The 20579-nt window shown below is 39.1% G+C and overlaps 1 protein-coding gene across 3 annotated transcripts in view; it reads left to right on the forward strand.

The window, feature by feature from the left end:
• Rb1 (RB transcriptional corepressor 1) overlaps positions 1-20579 on the forward strand; it is a 137336-nt gene that overhangs the window by 73590 nt on the left and 43167 nt on the right. The gene's annotated exons all lie outside the window — the stretch shown is intronic.

Here is a 20579-nt window from a genome sequence, read left to right on the forward strand (position 1 = left end):
TGACACATTAAAAAAAGTATTGAGATAATTTATTTAAAATCCAAGTGTTATTGTTAATAATATAAATGTTTACACTTTTTAACTAAATTAAAAGCCCGAGATTATGTACATTTTTCTGTTTTGTCTGTTTGATCATTTTGTCCCAGTCTTAAAGATAATACAAAGTCCACACTATTGTTTAATAGTAGATATTGTTTTATAGCATTATAGGAGTGGAAGCTATGTGCTGTAGGCATTTTAGTTATAGCATATAAGCTACTGATAAAGCTTTTGTTTTAATAAAGGAAGCATCCCCTATGTAGTAACTATAAGATAGTCCCCTATCGTACTGTTATTTCTTCAGGTCTACTTTACTGGATAATACCTTGTGATTCACAAGATTTGCAGATTTTAAAATAATAATTTAAACTGTGTTGCATGCTAAGCATATTTAGTTTGAACCTCAGTATGAATGAATTTCAAGGTTTGAAGCATCTCCAGTTTGGTATTTTTGGATTAGGAATGCTCAATCAGTGAGAGTCTTATGCAAATGCTTTTATTTTTCATGTGTTGTTAATGTCTGAATTTTATATTATATTTTAAATTATAAAATTATGAGATTGGTAGTGGATAACTTTGTGAAGATAAGCCATGCCATGCAAATATGATAGTGTGTATTTTTCCTGTGAGAATGATGGTCATTATGTTGGAAAGCATATCACATATACGTGAGCTTTCACAGACTTAAAAATAACTGAAATATGATACAAACACACACAGGAAAATAAAAATTTCAGGTGACAGTTGGATGAGTTTTTCATAAATTGAGTGCATCCATGTAATGAACAGCCAGGTCAAGACTCTCACAAGGTTTCATAGACTTTTGATTCTGTATTTCTAAAAAATTATCTCATTAACACTGAAACCTGATGGGATTGTATTCACATTGTGTTGTTGACTGAGAGGGGGAAATAAAATGAAGTAATAATAATTTTCATCCCACTTAAAATATGTGTGCATGTGTACATGTACTGAAGATTGAACCCAGACCACATAGCCTCTGCCTTGGTCCAGCTCCATTCTGTACTTGTAACTTTCCTCAGCTGATGTCCTGTAGTCCAGGCATCTGTAACATCCTCTGGTCTTCATGGCAATGTAGGCTTCACTTTCACAGCTTCATATAGTAGCCTGTCAAGGCCTACTTGCAACTGAGGGCCAAGTGTTAAAAAACGTGAGAATGTGGGAGACATTTTAAATCATAGCATATCTGTTATGACTCCAAAACATTTATTTTTATTTTATGTGTCTTGGTGTTTTGCCTGCATGTATTTCGGCAGGGGGGGGGGCACGGGGTGTCAGATCCCCTGGAATAGGAGGTACAGACAGTTGTGAGCTGTCATGTGGGTGATGGGAATTGATCCTGGGTCCTCTGGAAGAGCAGCCAGTGTTCTTAAGTGCTGAGCCATCTCTTTAGCCCCCTGTTTACTTTAATTTTAATGTGTTTTTTTAAAAGATTTATTTATTTTTACTTTATCTGTATTACTGTTTCTTTGCATGCATGCATCTATATAGTACCACATGCATGCTTGTTGGATCCCCTGAAACTGGGGATAGTTGTGAGCCACCAAGTGGGTACTAGGAATCACACTTGAGTCCTCCACGAGGGCAACAAGTTCTCTTAACTGCTGAGTCCAAAAGTTTTCTGTTTAATTCATAAGTCAACATTTGTTTCTATTAGTACATGAGATTTGAAAGGGTTTTCTCTGCCCTTTTATTTATCATGTTTTAATGATTCTCTTTGCTTTTTGTGGTAATATTCTATCTGCAGTCATGCTTCCTTTATTGTGTTTATTACCTGTAATGTCTACCAGTCATTTATTATCTTTATATCTCATTGGGTGACTTAATATGTATAAAGCACTAAAAACAGCATGTGGCATGGTATTATCAGATGTAGCAGTTAATTATATAAGGCTGAGTAAGGGGCAGAGGGGATCAACTTACAATGAAATTCAGGTTTCTGGCTTGTATAACCAAGTGAACGATAGTGTCTTTTAAGAAAATAGATAACCTGGATTGAATGTAATTTTTTTGAGGATAAACTTCAATTTATTACATTTGAGTTTGAAATAATTACATTCACATTGAGGTGTCAGTTGTATATATGTGTTGAGCTTAGGAAAGAATCTTAGGCTAGGAATATGGATTTGAGAGCTGCCACACATATATAATAAACATTACCAGTCTTTTTTTGACAAGTTATCTTATGCTGGTCAGTTTGGTAAGCACCTCTTAGAATGTCATTACATTTTAAAAAATTAATCATTGCATTCTCATAGTAGTCTAGATGAGGAAATGAATACCTGGAAGCTTGGGATGTTTCCTCAGACCTTACATGCCAAGTGTCAGAGCTCTCATTTGAATCTTGGTGTGCTTTGTCCAAAGCTGGGTACATTACCTAAGCAGAGTATGTAATCTGGGGAAACAAGACTACAGGTAGAACCCCAAGGACATTGAAAGGATGCACAGAAAAGAGAAGATTTTGCCTACAAAAAAAGTGAAATAAAGCAGCCGGGGGGGGGGGGGGGGGGGGGGGGGGGGGGGGACACACATCATGAACGAGAGGGTTGCAGAGTCTGAAGGAAAACTTGCCTGTTTGAGATATGGTAGAAGCAACCAGGGAAACTAAAACTTCTAGCAAGGAGGAAGTCAGCAGTCATAAGATCAAGGACTGTCCATGAAGTGGTGAGGAGGGAGAGACGTGAACAAGAGACACAGGTGGTGGCCGTGACTAAGCACAGAGCAGAAGCGGCCACCACTGTAGCAGTGCCAGCTCTGTGAAGATGGGGAAGGAATCACTCCCAGTGTTTTCTGTTGCTAGGAAACGGTTTAGGGCAAATGATTATTTGATCTTGCTCATGACTTTTGTGAGATGGGCTTTGGGAATAGCTTTACAGAGTACTTGCTCTCTGACCCTGTGGTGTCAACAGCCTGGGGCCAGTAGACCTGCTTCCAAGATTCTCTTCACTGCCAAGTTCAGACTTTTGACTCTCACTCACACTTGCTTCTTCCTTTCTCTTCTTCACACTCCCATCTTGCCCTATGGTCTAGTACGAAAGCTGTGCTTCCTCAAAGCATTTTGGTTTTAGGGTAGGCACACTTCTGACATAGAAGCTGGGTTCCAAAAGGCTTCTGAGAGGACCGTATCTGGAAATTACCTTCTTCTGGTCAAAGCAGTCACAGTGGACCAGGCAGTGGTGACGCACGCCTTTAATCTCAGAAGTCAGGAGATAGAAGCAGGTGGATCTCTGAGTTTGAGGCCAGTCTGATGTACAGATGAGTTCCAGGACAGCTAGGGCTACATAGATAAACCCTATCTCCAAAAACAAACAAACAAACAAACAAACAAAAACAGTCACAATGGTTGCCAGGCTGAGGGGATAGGGGGATGGATGCCACCTCCTGTTTAAGGAGAGACAAGGTCACATTTCAGAAGAGCATGTGGGTTTCAAAATACTTCTGTGGCAAAAGGAAAGAACGAGAAACACAGTGAGTAAGGTAGTTTGTGGTGTGCCCTGCAGGAAACTGAGGAAGTTTCAAGTTAATGGCTTTTCAGTTTTGTGTTTGTTTCATAAAATGGAGCTGAGGTGATTTACTGAGGGTGAGGTGGAGAAGATTCAGTGGCACTTAAAAGTTGGAGGAGACTGGTTGTGACTTGAAATTGTTACTGTGGGACCAGATGGAGAGAGTGGACTGGTGAAGGAGAAAAGAATTGCCCTGCAGAATTCCAGGCACTTTTGAGGACAGAAGCTATTCATCTGTTGTCCCACCACAGTTCTGTATGATGGCATTCTTTCCCCAGAATCTTCTTGGAGCTATTTGTAAGATTAGAAAAGGTGAGTTATTAGGTGAATTCGGGAGGGCATTACAATATAGCTAGGTAGACACAGTAGGGCAGTAGTGGGGCCAAGAATCTGAGGATGTTGGCCAGAGAATGGTTAAGGTTAAGATTAGAAGTTTTAACTGCTGGAGCCTAATGAAATAAAGATTTCAATTAGCAGGACCTTTTAGTGATGTTTGACGTGACAGCGTGATGGGCGGAGATAGGAGAAATTTAGTCTTAATGTTAAGAAACAGACATTTTTGTATTCACAGAAATGATCTTGGGAGAGTGTAGACTGAACAGGGACGGATGTGAGAGAAAGAAAAGATTCAGGAACTAAGGCCAGGAAAGGGTCAGAGCCACCCAGGCCATGTGTGGCATAATGTGAACAAGGGGCTAAGATTTCAGTGCAGAGGGGCCAGAAGGGCAGAGGCAAAAGGCCTTGAAAAACTAGAATTTTATGATCTTTGACCAAGTTGCTAATCAGTTGTTATGAAAAAACTGTCTGTCTGGTGATACATCTGTGAAACAACTGTCTCATGTTAATAAATCTGCTTCAGCTTTCTTTTGTTACTACTGACATGGCTCCCTCCTCCTTTAATTTTTAACTGATTTGTGTCTTTATGCTTAAAGTAAGTATCTTTATAAAGTAGTAAATTGTTGAGTCTTGCTTTTGGTTTTTGTTTTCTACTAATATTTAATTTCTCTCTCTCATTTCCTTTTTTCTCTCTCTTTTTCCTTCCCCTACTTCCCCTCTTCTCTTTTCTATTTTTCTTTCTTTCTTTTCTTTTTTTTCTTCTTTTTGGAGGCAGAGTCTCCTGTAGCTTTGTTTGTCCTGGAATCATTATACAAAACTCCAAAGCAGTCCTTCAGCCTTGTATTCCAACTTCTGGGGTTATAAGTGTATGCCACCATGCTCAGCTTCTGGAAGTTTTACATCTAATGTGACCATTGATATGGTTGAGACTAAGTTCTCTTGGTATTTGCTTTCTCCTTGTCTGTCTCTGTTCATTTTCCTCTTTTTGACCTTCTTTTGCATTGGATTTTTTTTAAAGATTTATTTATTTATTATACATAGTGTTCTGTCTGTATGTGTTCTTGCAGGCCAGAAGAGGGCACCAAATCTTATTTTAGGTGGTTGTGAGCCACCATGTGGTTGCTGGGAATTGAACTCAGGACCTCTGGAAGAGCAGTCAGTGCTCTTAACCATTGAGCCATTTCTCCAGCCTGCGTTGAATATTTTTAATCCATTTTATTTTCTCTGTAGGCTCACTACTTATACTTCTTTATTTTATTTTATAATTGGATACTTTAAGATTTACAATGTGTGGCCTTAATTTCTCAGTCTACCTTTGATTATTATTTTATAACTTTTCATATAGTATAAAGACAGTGAAGCCAGATGTAGCAGGACACAGTTCCTTGCTACTCTGGAGGGTTATAAAACAATGCATTGGTGTAACTTCTGTTATATTTATTTATTTATTTCCTATTTATTTACTGATGAAGTCTCACTATATAGCCCTAGATGGCTTAGAACTCTGTAGAGACCAGGCTATTCTCAATCTCACAGAGATCCACCTGCCTCTGCCTCCGGAGTACTTGGATTAAAAAGCATGCGGCACAATGTCAAGCCCATCAGTTATCTTTTAGAGAAAATAAGATAAAAATAAAAATACATTTTTATTTATTTACATGATTTTCTTTTTTATGTTCTTTATTTTTTTATATAGATTCAGATTTTCATCTGATTTATTTTCCTTCTGTCTCTAGGAACTTTTTATTTGTTCGTTCATTTAAGGTCTATCTATGAGGACCGTTTCAACTTTTGTATGTCTGGAAAAACAGGTCACTTCATGCTTGGAAGCTATTTGGCTAAGCATAGAAATCTAGGTTACAGCTTCCTTTTCATGTGTGAACAAGCTGCTCCACTGTATTTGGGTTTACATTCCTCCTCAAGTCACTGTGTTCTTGTTTCCCTGGTGCAGAAGACTTTTCTTTTTGGCTACTGGTCAGATTTTCTCCTTATCATTGATTCTAACTAGTTTTCCCATAATGTGCCTTATTATAGTTTCTTTGGCTTGGATATGTGAGCATGTAGATTTTACCATATTTGGAAATTGGGCCATTATTCTTTAAGTTTTGTTTTTTTGTTTTTTTGAGGCAGAGTTTCATTGTGTAGTTTTAATGCCTGTCCTGGACCTTGCTCTGTAGACCAGGCTGGCCTCGAACTCACAGAGATCTGCCTGGCTCTGCCTCCCGAGTGCTGGGATTAAAGGCATGTGCCACTGCCACCCGGCTATACTTTAAGATATTTTTATTGACCTCTCTACCTGTCCTCTTTTTAGTGCTGGCTGGTTATCTCAGGAGTGTGTGCTGTTTGTGACCTAGCTGAAGTGTGTCCCAGACCTCTGAAGCTATACTGCGTTGTCTTAATTCTGTCTCCTCGGTATTGTTGGTTTCTGTTTGTTGGGGACCAGTGGGTTCCGTCTCCACTCTTTTTCTGTGTGTGGCCTGGACATTTTCTCTGCAGATTTCATTCTCGTATATATAAAGTGGCTTGGGGTTTTTCCACAGCTCACTGCTGCTTTCTCCATCCCCCTCCTCTTTTTAAAGGAAGATGGTGGTTGTCTCATCATTTTAGATGGTTTCTATAGTTATACCTTCAGACCTATTGGTATTTTGCTTCTGAGTGTTTGATGCTGTTAATTCCATATGCATATTAGATACTATATTTTTTCAACTCTGGAAATTGTATTTGGATTCCTTTTTTATCTCTTTAACAGATTTATACTCCTTTGCCGCCTTGGACACATGAAACATAGATATTAAAACTTTTAAAATATCTTCCTTCTAATTCTAATGTCTGTTTCTTTTTAGATGTGTTTCTATTGACGGATATTCTTTTTTCTAACAACCACGTTGTCGTTTTTGCTATTTACTCTTTTGGGGCCTGCCACCCAACTCCCAAATAAATCACACATGATGGCTTATTCTTACTTATAAATGCCCTGCCTTAGCTGGCTTTCCTTAACTTTAAATTATCCTGTTTATTTTTTGCCTCTGGGCATTTATCTTTCTCTATTCTGTATATCTTTCTTTGTTTCTTACTCCGTAGGTAGCTGTGTAGCTGGGTGGCTGGACCCTGGAGTCCTCCTCCTTCTCCGGCTACTTCCTTTTTTCCTCCCAGATTTCTCCTTCTATGTATTCTCTCTGCCTGCCAGCCCCACCTATCCTTTCTCCTGCCTCACCGTTGGGTTCAGTTCTTTATTAGACCATCAATGTTTTAGACAGGCACAGTAACACAGCTTCACAGAGTTAAACAAATGCAACATAAACAAAAGTAACACACCTTAAAATAATATTCCCCAACACCACTTTTTTTTTTTTTGCCTCTTGTTGATTTTTTTTTTTAACTAAGTGTTAAATATTGTGAATTTTGTCTTACTGGGTTCTGACTATTATCATATTCTTGAGTTGTACTTTGGGACATATTTAAATTGTAAATAGTTCGATTAAAAACAAAAACAAAAACTCCACCTCCCCTACTTTACTTTTTGTTTTCCTTCTGACTCCAGGAACTTTTTATTCATTCAAATAGCAGTCTTTATATCTATTTTTTCCCCCACTACCCAAGCAATGTTCTGTTAAGTGCTTATAGATGGATCACAAGCTTGTTCACTGTGGCTGGTAGAAGTCAGAATTTGTGGTGGTCCCTCACAGGCAGGGCTCTGCTCCCTCCAGTGGTTCCATTTAGTGCTGGGTAGTTATCTCAGGAGTGTGTGCTGTTTGTGACCTAGCTGAAGTGGGTCCCAGACCTCTGAAGCTATACTGCGTTGTGTTAATTCTGTCTCCTCGGTATTGTTGGTGTCTGTTTGTTGGGGACCAGTGGGTTCCATCTCCACTCTTTTTCTGTGTGTGGCCTGGACATTTCTCTGCAGTGAGCTGCAGCGATGGCGGCTCAGCTCGTATTTTGAGTCATGGGCCTTTGTCCTGGTGTCTAACATTTGAAAAGTATTGTTGTATTTATTTTGTTCGGTTTTGTAGTTAAAAAAAAATTGGTTCTTGTTTCTTCATCAGGACTGTCAGTTTCTAAATACAAGGCTTCATGATTGATGAATATATATAAATATGAAGTAGAAATCCATGAGGGATATTTAGGACTTTGTTCCTGTTTTCCTGCTGTGCTGGAATACTGCTTACTCTGTGGGGACACTGAAGTGCTAGTAGTTCTTTATTTCCTCTGAAGGCGTGTTAGAAAATCACAAGAAAGTAGTTTCCTGTGAATATGGTCAAACATGGCTGACTTACTACACTAATTTTGGTCAGTATATTCTTACATACAAAAAGGTTAAAGTCTTTTACTTCAGTTGTTTTCCCAAATGTTAGATGAAGGATAGTATTACACATAGCAGTGTGGGAGTGAATGATTCAGACTTTTTGAGTCCTGATTTGGTGGCAAACTCATAAACAGATTTTTAAGACGCTTTGGTATCCTTTTGAAATGTCAAACTTGACAGGAAGTGAACACAAAAGGGAGAAAAGCCTGCTTCTATAAAAGCCAGGAAAGGCTCTGTGTTGTCTGTTCCTCTGGTGAATCATTAACCTCCAGAGCACTCTGCACAAAGGTCTCAGTATTCACCATGAGACAATGTGCTGACTTTTTTTTTTCAAGTTACAGTTTACAAAGAGTTATATGTTACAGGAAGACAACTGAATTGCAAGATAATGATTATTGAATTTACTAGTTTTTTAAAAATGTGAATTTGGACAATGAAACAATGCAGGCCACACAGTTAAATAATAACCAGAAAACTATAATGAAAAATCTATTGTGGTGATTTTTTTTTTAATCCTTAAAACCAGTTCTTTCTGAAAACATCTAAGGCTTTAACCTTTCTTACCATGATCCAATCTATCCTTAATATCACACCTTTAGTTTCCACAATTAACTAGTACATTCCTGAGTGATGTGAGAGACTTGGCTTCACAGTCAAAGATGAAAGTATTTTATTTTATTCAGAATACAGTTTTGATATTGACTGCTACAGGGTTCTGGGGTCTTGTGTCTCTGAAAGAAAAGATACTAAGCAGAAGTGCATAGTTGCAGTTCTCTTGAGTTTATCAAGAGAGGATGTGTCTAAGGGGTGGTGGTAAGGGCTTGGAAGCAGGCTGAGAAAGAGAACCTTTAGCAAGTTGGTGGCCCTGCTGTGTAAAAAGTTGGGGGCTTTCATGGTACCTTGGAGTGGGCTTTTGGCTCATTTCATAATACTAGCTTTTCCATGCATTCTCTAGTACAATGTATTTCTACATACTACTTCATATGTTGTTGGTATGATCAGCGTCTAGAATATCCCCCAAGGGGAGTGGGGTTTATATTATAATGAGTCCTAGGTTACTCTCAGACATCTTGAGTGCTCTGTACCTTCACCACTGGCACTGGTTAGTTTTAGCTGGCCCTGAGTGGGGTAGAAGGCATTGCCATCTTGGCCTTTTCCCCTGTATGCTTGATATGAGGTCTTCTGGGACTTCACCCTCTGCCCTATTATTTTGTATCACATTTACTTCCCAATATCTCTGCTTTTCCATTAGTTTAAAATTTTTCCCAAACCTTTTTTTCTTTGCTGTAGTGTGATATATATGTGTGTATATATGTGTGTGTGTAGTGTGATGTAGAGCACTATGATTTCTCAGAAAACACTTTACTATGTCTCTCACATGTTTAATTATTTTAAATATTGTTTGTTTGTTTGTTTTTTTACATCATAGTCACTTTTCTGGAAGGTGTCTTTTGTACTGCCTTCCACCTTATACTTCAGTACAAGTTAATCTTTTTAAGTTTGTTCACACCTTGTTCCCGTACAAGAACCTGCAATAACTTGTGTTGCCTTACGGAAAAACTTGGCCTTTTTGCAGTGGCTGTAATAGTTTGGCTATTGTGGCACAGCCCTTCTCTCCAGCCTACTTACTGTAGCCACACAGTTCTTTCCTCTCGGAAGTAAATGGTCTGCTGCCCTGAGAGGTGGCATGTCCGATGTAAGATACCGGCTGAGAGGACTCAAGTTTCAAGTCCTAGCTCTTCCATGTACAATCTAATGTCTTTTTTTTTCTCCCTTTGTAAGTGGATGCATACATCTTAATTTTTTTCATTGTCCATTTTATTGGATGGTTGGTGGTGCTAGGAATGGAACCTAGAATTTTAGGCTAAGAACATGTTTTACCAGACAGGCCAAGAGATTCAAGTCCTTCTACTACAAATATATTGTTTTAGAAAATTATTTAAAGGTTTAGAATTATTTGCTACTATTGAATGTAAATCCATATTCTTTTGAATTATCTCAGTTTATAAATGATTAAATAAAAAATTAAGATAATACAGAAGTCTCATTTTCCTGTTCTTCTTTAGTTCTATTCTCCTTAATTCTTTTCGGGCAGTATGTGATATTCTCCACATCAACTATTTTGAAAGAACTGTAATTGCCCAAGTGAAATAAATATGACATGAGAAATAGCCCCAAGCCTCCAAGGACCTTGTGCTCTAGCAGAGAAGTGAATTACTGTGCTGTGGGAAAAAAGAAAAAAAATGGCCAAGAGTCAAAATAATAGTCATACATGGATGAGAAAAGGCTTGCAACAGGTTTGGAAATGTGCAGTGATAGTCGAATGTGAAAGTGATCCTAAAAGTTGTATTACACCCAGCATTCAAAAGCTGCAACAAGCTGGGCTGTGGTGGCACATGCCTTTAATCCCAGCACTCAGGAGGCAGAGGCAGGCGAAAATTATTTAAAGGTTCAGAATTATTTGCTACTATTGAATGTGAATCCATATTCTTTTGAATTATCTCACTCTTTGTTAGTTCAAGGCCAGCCAGGTCTACAGAGTGAGATCCAGGACCAAAACTACACAGAGAAAACCTATCTGGAAAAAAGCTGCAACAATAATTTTCTTATGAGTCTCAGACATACCTAGGCTACAGAGGGAGAACATTTCTTAGAAACAAACAAAAAATATACAATGAAACCCCTCCCCAAATTACTCTTGATAAAAACGAAAAACCTAGCCCTCTTAGCAAAGGGGAGGTATTTTATAAAACGCAATACACCAGCTAACTTTGTGTACTAGCTTTGTGTGGTAGTGGGCTTGGGAGGATTCTTGAAACAGAGTGCATACTTCCTTTCTTCTTTATTTAGCAAAGCATATTTTAGTACTTTTGCTTTTGAGCCAAAGATACCATTCTAAACATTATTATGTTAGTGCATTGGAGTCCTCATTTGCTTCTTGAGAATGTTATGGCTTTAAAAAAAGTATTTTAATTTATTTATTTTATGTTGTATGTGAAAGTGTTTTCCTTATGTGTATGTATACCACTTGTGTGCCTGATGCTCGTGGAGGTCGGGAAAAGACATCATATCCTCTGGAATTGAAATTATGGATGTTGTGAGCCACCATGTGGGTGCTGGGAGCTTAACTGGGTCTTCTGCAAGAAGGTCTGGTGCTCTGAACCATAGCCATCTCTTCAGCCCCAAAGGTTATGCTTTTGTACCCAGTGTGTTTTCTCTACTTGTCCTCTTTTCTCACAGGTGGGTTGTGATTTCTCACTGTTTTAGTGTCTTACTATTACTAGAATTCAGGGGGCTCAAAACTTCAATCTGGAAGCCCCAACAAGCTACACTTGGTCAGTTGTCTCCAGTAAACAAATAAGAGATAAGTATTAGTAAAACACAGAGAAAGATAAATTATTCTGTGTAGCACTTTGGGAAGAGGAACAAATGAGGTTCAGTTACTGCCAAGTCCATTTCTGAGTTCTGAAACGAGGTCCAAGAGGCATGCCTAACTTAGCAGTCTTCTTCAAGATGTGGGTCCTACTCATCAACTTGGTCTGTGGTTAAGTTGTCAAAACTATGTAAAATTTCTTTTAGGAAGGCAAGTTACTCCTCTTGCTGGCACAGTGATCTAACCTTTCCCTTCCTTCAGCCTGAGATTCCTAGGAAAATTTTAATTTTGGATTCATTGTTTCAGTAGTTTGATAGCCAGAGAGAGGCATGACAGTTATATTACCAGTCTATAAGAAGTTGCCTTTAAGCCAGGCAGTAATGGCACATACCTTGAATCCCAGAACTCAGGAGTCAGAGACAGGTGATCTCTATGAGTTCAAGGCCAGCCTGGTCTACAGAATGAATTCAAAGACAGCCAGGGCAACACAGAGAAACCCTGTCTCAATGCCCACTTGGTTGTTCCCACCCCCCCATCCCTGGGGGGAAAAAAAAAAAGAAGTTGCCTTTAGCTTGCTCTCCTAAGCTAATTGAATCACGATTGTACTGTTGTACATACCCTTTGTTCTCTAAGATATGTGGCATAACTTTGACAGCATAGTTTTCCATGCTAAGGGCTGTTTTCTTCATAGTGCATTTCAAATTTTAATGTACATAGAAACCATCTGGAGAGCTTTGAAAATACAGATTCTTCTCCAGGAGGTCTGGGTGGGTCAAGACTCAGGATTCCCAACAAATTCTTCCTGCTGTTCATCTCTATAGTCACCCTCTGGGGTAGCAAGACCCTCCCTCCCTCCCTCCCTCTCTCCCTCCCTCTCTCCCTCCCTCTCTCCCTCCCTTTTTTTCTTTCAAGTTTTAATCGAGAAGGGGGCTGTTGAGACAGGATTTCTCTGTGTAACCACCCTGGTTGTCCTGGATCTCGCTCTGTAGACCAGGCTGTCTCGAATTCACAGAGATCCACCTGCCTCTGCCTCCTGAGTGCTGGGATTAAAGGTGTGAGCTATGACCGCCTAGTTTAAATAAATTTTTTATTAGAGATTTTTTACAGTGTATTTTTTATCATATTCACCTTCACTCCTCCCCCTACCTTCTCCCAGATCCACTTTCCACCTCCCCACCCTTTCCCAAGTTGTTGTCTTCTTCCTTGTCCTCCTCTAAAGTAATCCATCAAATCTATTTCACACTGCCCATATACTCATGGGCATGGAGAGTCTATTTCACACTGCCCATATACTCATGGGCATGGAGAGTCTATTTCACACTGCCCATATACTCACGGGTATGGAGAGTCTGTTTTTCACTGCCCATATACTCATGGGCATGGAGAGTCTATTTCACACTGCCTATATACTCACAGGTATGGAGAGTCTATTTCACATTGCCCATATACTCATGGGTATGGAGCCATCCACTGAAGCATGACCAGCCTACCAGAGGCCAAATCACTAAAGAAAATGGACTAGGACTATTCCTCCCTGAGAAGTCATCGACTGTCAGTAGCTCCTTAGTTAGGGGTAGGGACTCATGAGCCCTTCCCCACTTCATAGAGTAGCAGGATACTTGATGACTGGTTTTAGATGAACTTAAATTATTAAAGGGCTTTCAGGTAAAATTCTTTTTGTTCTTAAAGGCAAAGAAGAAAATGTAGTCATGATTCTTAGTTTGCATATGAGGAAAGAGACATTGAATATAGAAAGGGGAATCTGGCATTTATTAACCAGCTTCAGTGTCTGTTCATCAAGAGTGTTTGCCTAGTGTAATTGTCATAATAATCCTATGAGTTGGTGATAAGTAGTCTTACCATTCTTCAAAGGTGGGAACTGGTTCCGGAAGGTTAAATAGTATCTATCAGGTCACCCAGTTGGCATTCCATGATGATTTATAGTAAAGTGATCTGTTAAGTCATTCACAGTTTTTTTTATTATATGACAGTGGATAATGTGTATTCAGATACAAGGTGTGAAAAGAACAGTATATGTACTAAAATCTAAAGAAAATGCTAGGGAGAATTAAAATATATAGATCTTCAGTAGAAATACAAATAAAATTGAGAATAGCATAGTGAATAATTACTTTCTTATTTAAATAATTATCCAGTGAGATGTACGTATATGGGCAGTTTAAAAGAGCTAAAACAGAAGGTCAGTTTAATAATTGTCTTCATAATTGTACAGTGAATAAAGAACTAAGGGTATTTATATGGGGTTCCCTCCATTACAACTAACAAAAACCTAAAGACAGGAGGACAGCTGTTGTAAGTCAATAGAAGTCTCGTTTACACATGCTTTTGAAAGCCTAAGCCCCTTATGAAGACCCGACTATGGTGTTTTTGTTTTTGTTCTCTAAGACAAGGTTTCTCTGTGTAACCCTGGCTGTCTTGGAACTCCCTCTATAGACCAGGTGGTCCTTGAACTCAGAGACCACCCGCCTTTGCCTCCAGAGTGCTGGGACTAAAGACATGCACCTCCTGGCTTTCTTTATGGTTTTGAACATAAAATCTTTTCCATGTCTAACTCTTTGCTCAAGTGATTTCTAGTACTTGACCCTAAGTCTATTCTTTTCTCGGTGTGTTTGTCTCCTTTAAGACACTGTCACTGTGAAATTGCTGGAGTTGACTATGGAGAAATATCTATAATTTATCTCTTTACCTTGTCCCTTCTCCACCACACCATCGAAACAATATATATTACCCATCCTCTTAGTTTGTGCATTGGCTCAAAGTACTGAACAGATTAGGAAATTGAAAAAAAAAAATCCAAGGTAGGGTGTGGTGATGAATACCTTTGATCCCAGCACTCAGGAGGCAGGGGCAGGCAAAACTTAAAAGAGTCCAATTCAAGGCCAGCCTGGTCACTATAGTGAGCTTCAAGCCAGCCAAAGCTACATAGTGAAATCCTGTTTTGAAAAATAAAAGTCAGTCAACTGATCAATCAATCAATCTAGCTGTTTAAGAATGCATTTTAATAACATGTGGAAACTTGGTTTAGGAAGCAATGCTTAGGGGAAAAAAACACCAGTCACATTCCTTTGTAATTTTTGTGATCCTCTTATAGACCAGATCAAAATGACACTCCCTCTGCATGAAACAGTTGATGTAGAAACCATAAGAAGCAATGTGTACAAGCACTGCAAAAGGGTGCTTATGTGTGTAAATTCATTCACTTCTTAGAACTTATGAAATAGGAGCTCCTGCTTTCATAGGTGAAGAAATAAGACACAGAGTAATCGGGGAACATGACCTGAGGCTCCTCCAATCTCTGTGCAGCCTTTCCACGTGATTAGTTACATGATGGTTAGAGTGTGGGTCTTTGTGATTGATTTCTTTCCTTGTATGCTTCTGTTTGCCTCTTGGTTTGTTGCTGTGTTGTTTCCAAAACAGGCACCTGGGCTTGGGGTTGCTGGACCATATTTACTCTTCACAGAAGCCTTGAAGAGTAAACCCTGCTGTCACTAGTTTATACCTAAAGAAACCTGAAATTTCTAAGCAAATCATGGCTCACTATATCAAATTTTCTGTCCTGTAAGTAGAGATATGCTAAGATTCTTCCAGAGCAGTTGTGAGGGATAATGAATAAGCATTTATGCAAAGAATATTGAGAAACCTCATGCTTAATTCTGATTTCCTTTGCTTTATTCTCTTTCCTCATCTCTGCAGTGATTTCTTAACAAAGGGAAACTGGGGACAGCAGTCTGAGACTCTTTATCCTAGCTCACTCCCCATTTTGAGAAATTTTCCCTTCTCTTTGCCTCCTCCACCCTGTGGCCTTCTCCAAGTAGTAAATAGTCGCGGGGTGTGGGGGAGATCATTGAGTCCCAGCTTTGTTACATGTGGCCACTCTTGGCTCTTACATGGCAGTTGGAATTTATTATATTGCTTTGCTTATGATTCATGTCAGTAATTACCCCAGGGCAGTGCTAGTGCACTGTTCAAGTACAAACAGGACAAGAGACAGCAACCGTAGAATGGCTAAGAAGTATCTTCTGTCCTTTACCTGTGCGATGGAAGTATGATTTCTCTAATTTAGAGATGAATATGGGTCATACAGTCCTGAGATCTCCAGGTTCACTTTGTCATTTCTTTTTTTTTTTTTTGGTTTTTCGAGACAGGGTTTCTCTGTAGTTTTGCGCCTTTCCTGGAACTCACTTTGTAGACCATCCTGGCCTCGAACTCACAGAGATCCTCCTGTCTCTGCCTCCCGAGTGCTGGGATTAAAGGCGTGCGGCTAACTTTGTCATTTCTTGACTAGCATAGTGAGGATAGAGTTCTGGATGTACAAGAAAAGGAGAAATATTTTAGAAAACACTTGTCTTAACTGGATGGTCTCTGGATTTTTCCAGCATAGTGAGAGGCGACTGTGAGGGAGAGGCCATAAGATGAGGCGGTTGTTCTTCCGTCATCTCCAGCTACTCGTCACTATTAGTAAAAGAGCACAGCTCTTGTCACTTCTCTTTCTGAATGTTTCTGAATGACCCGGTTTTCCTCTGTACCGTCACAGTCCAGTCACTTCAACATGTGTGCTTATGGCCCTGGCATATACATTCTTTAAATTTACTTAATGGTTTTTAACATATTCTAATTTTGTTCAAAATGACCAAATATCCGAGGATGTTTAGTTTTGCTTTCCTTGTATTGCTAGAAGTGATAGATTTAGAACATGTGGGTCGGAGACATAGCTCAATGAGTAAAGGCCCCTACCTCCAAGCCTGGCCCCTTGAGTTCAGTCCCCAGTACCCACATGGTGGAAGAAGAAAATCAACTTCCACAAGTTGCTTTCTGACCTCTTCAAGTGTACCCTGGTGTGTGCATGCCCCCCCTCACCCCAACACAATAAAACAAATCTAATTTAAAAGTTAAAAAAAAAGTGGTAATGAAATGTAGAACAGAAGGTACATAGGTTTGTTTCTTACTCTTCTGGATTTTTAGAAATTATTATTGCTAAATTTTAGGTGACTTTTGTTTTGTTTTGTATCTTTCATTAAAATACAACAGAGAAGCTAGGCATGGTGGTATATATCCATGGCCTAAGCATTTAGAAGGCAGAGGCAGGAGAGTATTGCGTTCCAGACTGGCCACTGCTATGTAGAACTCAAGGGCTGGACATTAGTGCAAATAGAACACTTGCTTAACATGCCCAAGCCCCCAGGTTCGTTTCTTAGCTTGGAAAAAGAAAAGAAAAAAAAAACAAGAAGATTATATAAAACAGAATTTCTCTGTAAGATTTTTATTATACACTTATGTTTTCTTTAAAAAAAATCTAACAGATTATTGCTTTTTAGGTCACTTTTATTTTTGAAACTGTAATGCTTGGTCATTTTTATCGTTTTGCTCTTAGCATATTTTAAAATAATTTGCCTGGGATTTTTTTCCTTTTCATATTAAGAAATGCTAGTTATTAAATTCATTTTTTTTTTCTGTAAGCATTGAAATGAGAATGGCAGAGGAAGGGCGAAGGAGAGGAATTACTGGATCATTTGTTCCTGAAAACAGCCTTTGCTTTATCTTTCCAGAGTGGACATTTGTAGCACTGTGTGCTTGTGGAGCACTGTGATCAGGTTCGTCTGAACTCACACAGTAACAAACTCTTCTGAAAGCAAGCTTTTCCACAGTTCAATTCAAATGAAAGGTGAATGGCTCAGTGCTTGTGGAGACTGCTAAAGATCGCCCTGACAGGCGAATGTGTTCTCCCTGGCCTTTGCAACTGTCTTTTTCTCCTTTAAAAAAAAAAAAAATCTGTTGTTTTTGTTTTCCTCAGTAGGTAAAATTGTACTGAACTGTGTGTGTTAGTCTTTCTGATCTGAAGAAGCCCCGGGGACCAGCACATAAAGGACAGCCCAGTTTGAGACCAGTTCCTTCAGCTGCCAGCAGAAGTTACAAGCGTGATGTTAGCCAAGCAGTATAGTGTCAGTGCTAAGTGCTAAGCAGTCGTTTTTACCTAAATCAGCACCTTGTTTGTTCATCAGGTATTATACCTTTCCCCTGAGCAACCTACAATTTTGTCCAGAGTTTTTATTATGTTCGTATTACATCAAAGTTTCTAAATTTTGCTGGGCAGCCGTGGCACATGCCTTTAATCCCAGCACTCAGGAGGCAGAGCCAGGTGGATCATTGTGAGTTCGAGGTCAGCCTGGTCTACAGAGCGAGATCCAGGACAGGCACCAAAACTACACAGAAAAACCCTGTCTCAAAAAACCAAAAAAAAAAAAAAAATAGTTTCTAAATTTTAATACTATAAATATAACTTTGAGACATTGGTCTTTATGTTCTAAAAAATGAGCTAATATTAATTGGTAGTATTAGTTGTAAAAGTACCCTTTTTTTAAAAGATGATTTTGAAGATTATATTATAATGAAAGGATTTATGAGAGAGTCCTTTGTTGGTTTTAGCTGAGTAAGGCTGTTAACAGCAGGACTTTCCATGTGCGACTTACTGTTCTTTCCTTTCTCCCTCTACCCTCCAACAACCTCCCTGCCCTTTTTTTTTTTTGTTCCTATCCAGCAAACCTTCCTTTCTATACTTTTTTCTTAAAATAATTTTTCTAGTTCAAACTAACAGACTTCTGACCACACCCCTTTACGTCCTCTGTCCTTATAGAACAGAAAGAAACAAATTGGCACATAGCACACAGGACACAGGACAAACCCAGCAGAGCTCAGACTATGGCGTGGAAAGGAGCAAAGGAGGTAGAGGGACTCTTTGACTTGTGAGGATAAAAACTAAATGAGGGTGTTTTGGTGGATGTAACAGAGTAGAATAGACCGTGATACAAAGAACACACACAGCAAACTGCTTTCAGCACTTTGGAAGCTTTAGCTTCTGAGCAAATACAAGAGTTGTCAATAATAAGGAGAATTTTCTGGAGTACCAGCTGGCATTTATCAAATTATCTGGGGGTCTTGTGACAATACAGATTACAGATTGTTGGGGACAACCCCAAAGTTTCTGGGTTGGGGTTCAGGAATTTGTGATTCTAACATGTTTCTAGATGTTGCTGTTGGCGGGCCGAGAACATGAAGTCCTTGGACCCTCGCCCCAGAGAGCCATGGCAGTCTATCAGGAGCTTGAAAGTGCACTTGCCCCTGTGCTGGTAAATCAGAAGTATGCAGAATTTTGGCCAAAGCCTAGTACTGTTGTACAATGCATAATCTATACAATAGAAAGAGTTCTAATATAACTGTGGGATATGTCCTCATAAACGCACTGCAAGTTATGAATATCATAAGTCAAAAATGCCTTTGATGCCTTTGACCTACCAAATAACTTGTTTGGCCTGTCATTAAGTGACTGCTGGGGAGCTTATGACTCTGCTGTTGCCTAGTATTGAAGAAGTGTCATGGAGCATGTTACTGACCTGAGAAAAGATAAAATTTCAGCTTGAAGTATGGTTTCTATGTACTGTATACTACATTCATGCTACTATAAAGAAAAAAGTAAGTCAAACCTTTATAAATCAGGGACCATCTATATATGCTTAGGCAGCCCACATTCAAATTTTGTATACACATAAACAGCCAGACCTGCAGTTTCCTACTGATGCCAAAGAGAGAATCAGAGCAGGAGCAGTTATGTCAAGACTTCTGTAACAGATTTGAGTGAGCTAGGGGTGCAGAGATAATTTTTCCTGGGGAGAAAATACAAGAAACGTTTGTGCTATTAGCTTAGGTTACACTGCCTCTTATCTTGATATCAAGAAGTACTTGGTTCATTTTTTCTTTATTCCCTTCTCCAATAAAGGTCAGGGGAAACATCAAGGAAAGAATATAATAATAATAATGGAAGAAAATTGTCCAAAGCTAATGAGAACATGGAGGCTTCAGACAGAAAAGGCCCACTTGGTATGCTAAGCATGATGAGGAATATACATTTGGTCAAAAATCAGAGTTAAAGCCAGGCGGTGGTGATGTATGCCTTTGAGCACTGAGGAGGCAGAGACAGGTGGATCTCTGTGAGTTTGAGGGCAGCCTGGTCTACAGAGTGAGTTCCAGGACAGCCACAGCTACACAAAGAAAAACCCTGACTCAAAAAAAAAAAAGCAAAAAAAATCAGAGTTAAATTAATGAGAAAGTTAAAAATTAATTATTTATGGAGAATGAAATGCAGATCATTATTACAGTTTTTATCAAGAGTACTGGATATTTGATAGTCTAGTATTCTTTATCAGACATGAGGACTAATAGTTTTCAGACATAAAAGGATTTGGGGAGTGTACTTTCTGTGTACTTTTTTTGTCATGAAATTACTAGAGAATATACTTTAGAGAAATGAGAAAGGAACCCCAAGAAGAGGATATCATAGACCCTAAGAAAAATGAAACTGTCAGTCTAGAAAAAGAAGAAAAAGGAAAAAGGAAGGATGCGGCAGTTTAGGAAGTAGATGATCCAGATGAAAACAAGGCAGTAAAGAGGAGGGATATACACATCACCCAGGAGTGGTCTCACTCTCCACCTGTAAGTGGGCTCCAGGGACCCAGCTGAGGTCTTCAGGCCTGTGTGGCAAGCTTTTTAACCCACTGACCCAACATGCAGCCCTTAAAATGTTTGTTTGCTTATTGTTTTAAGCAGTTGTTTGACTTTACCTAAATGGTAAAGATTTAACAAGTACAGTTTTGTTTTGTTTTGGTTTTTTGAGGTAGGGTTTCTCTGCTTTGGAGCCTGTCCTGGATTCTCGCTCTGTAGACCAGGCTGGCCTCGAATTCACAGAGATCTGCCTGACTCTGCCTCCCGAGTGCTGGAATTAAAGGTGTGCACTACCATTGCCCAGCTCAAGTCAGTTTTAAACTGACAAATGGTAAGAGTTAGGGTTGTAACTGCAAGAATTGAATTCTTGTGTTGGTATCATATTGACCAAAGAAAATCTGCCTTTGTTTTTTGAGCTTTTAGACAATTAAATGTGCCACCTCTATGAGGGGAAAAGGCAGACTTTATTTATTTGTTTGTGTGTGTATGT

The sequence above is a fragment of the Peromyscus californicus genome, unplaced genomic scaffold (genome assembly GCF_007827085.1).
Source record: "Peromyscus californicus insignis strain IS unplaced genomic scaffold, ASM782708v3 Scaffold_12__1_contigs__length_115047231, whole genome shotgun sequence".
NCBI classification, from domain to species: Eukaryota; Metazoa; Chordata; class Mammalia; order Rodentia; family Cricetidae; genus Peromyscus; species Peromyscus californicus.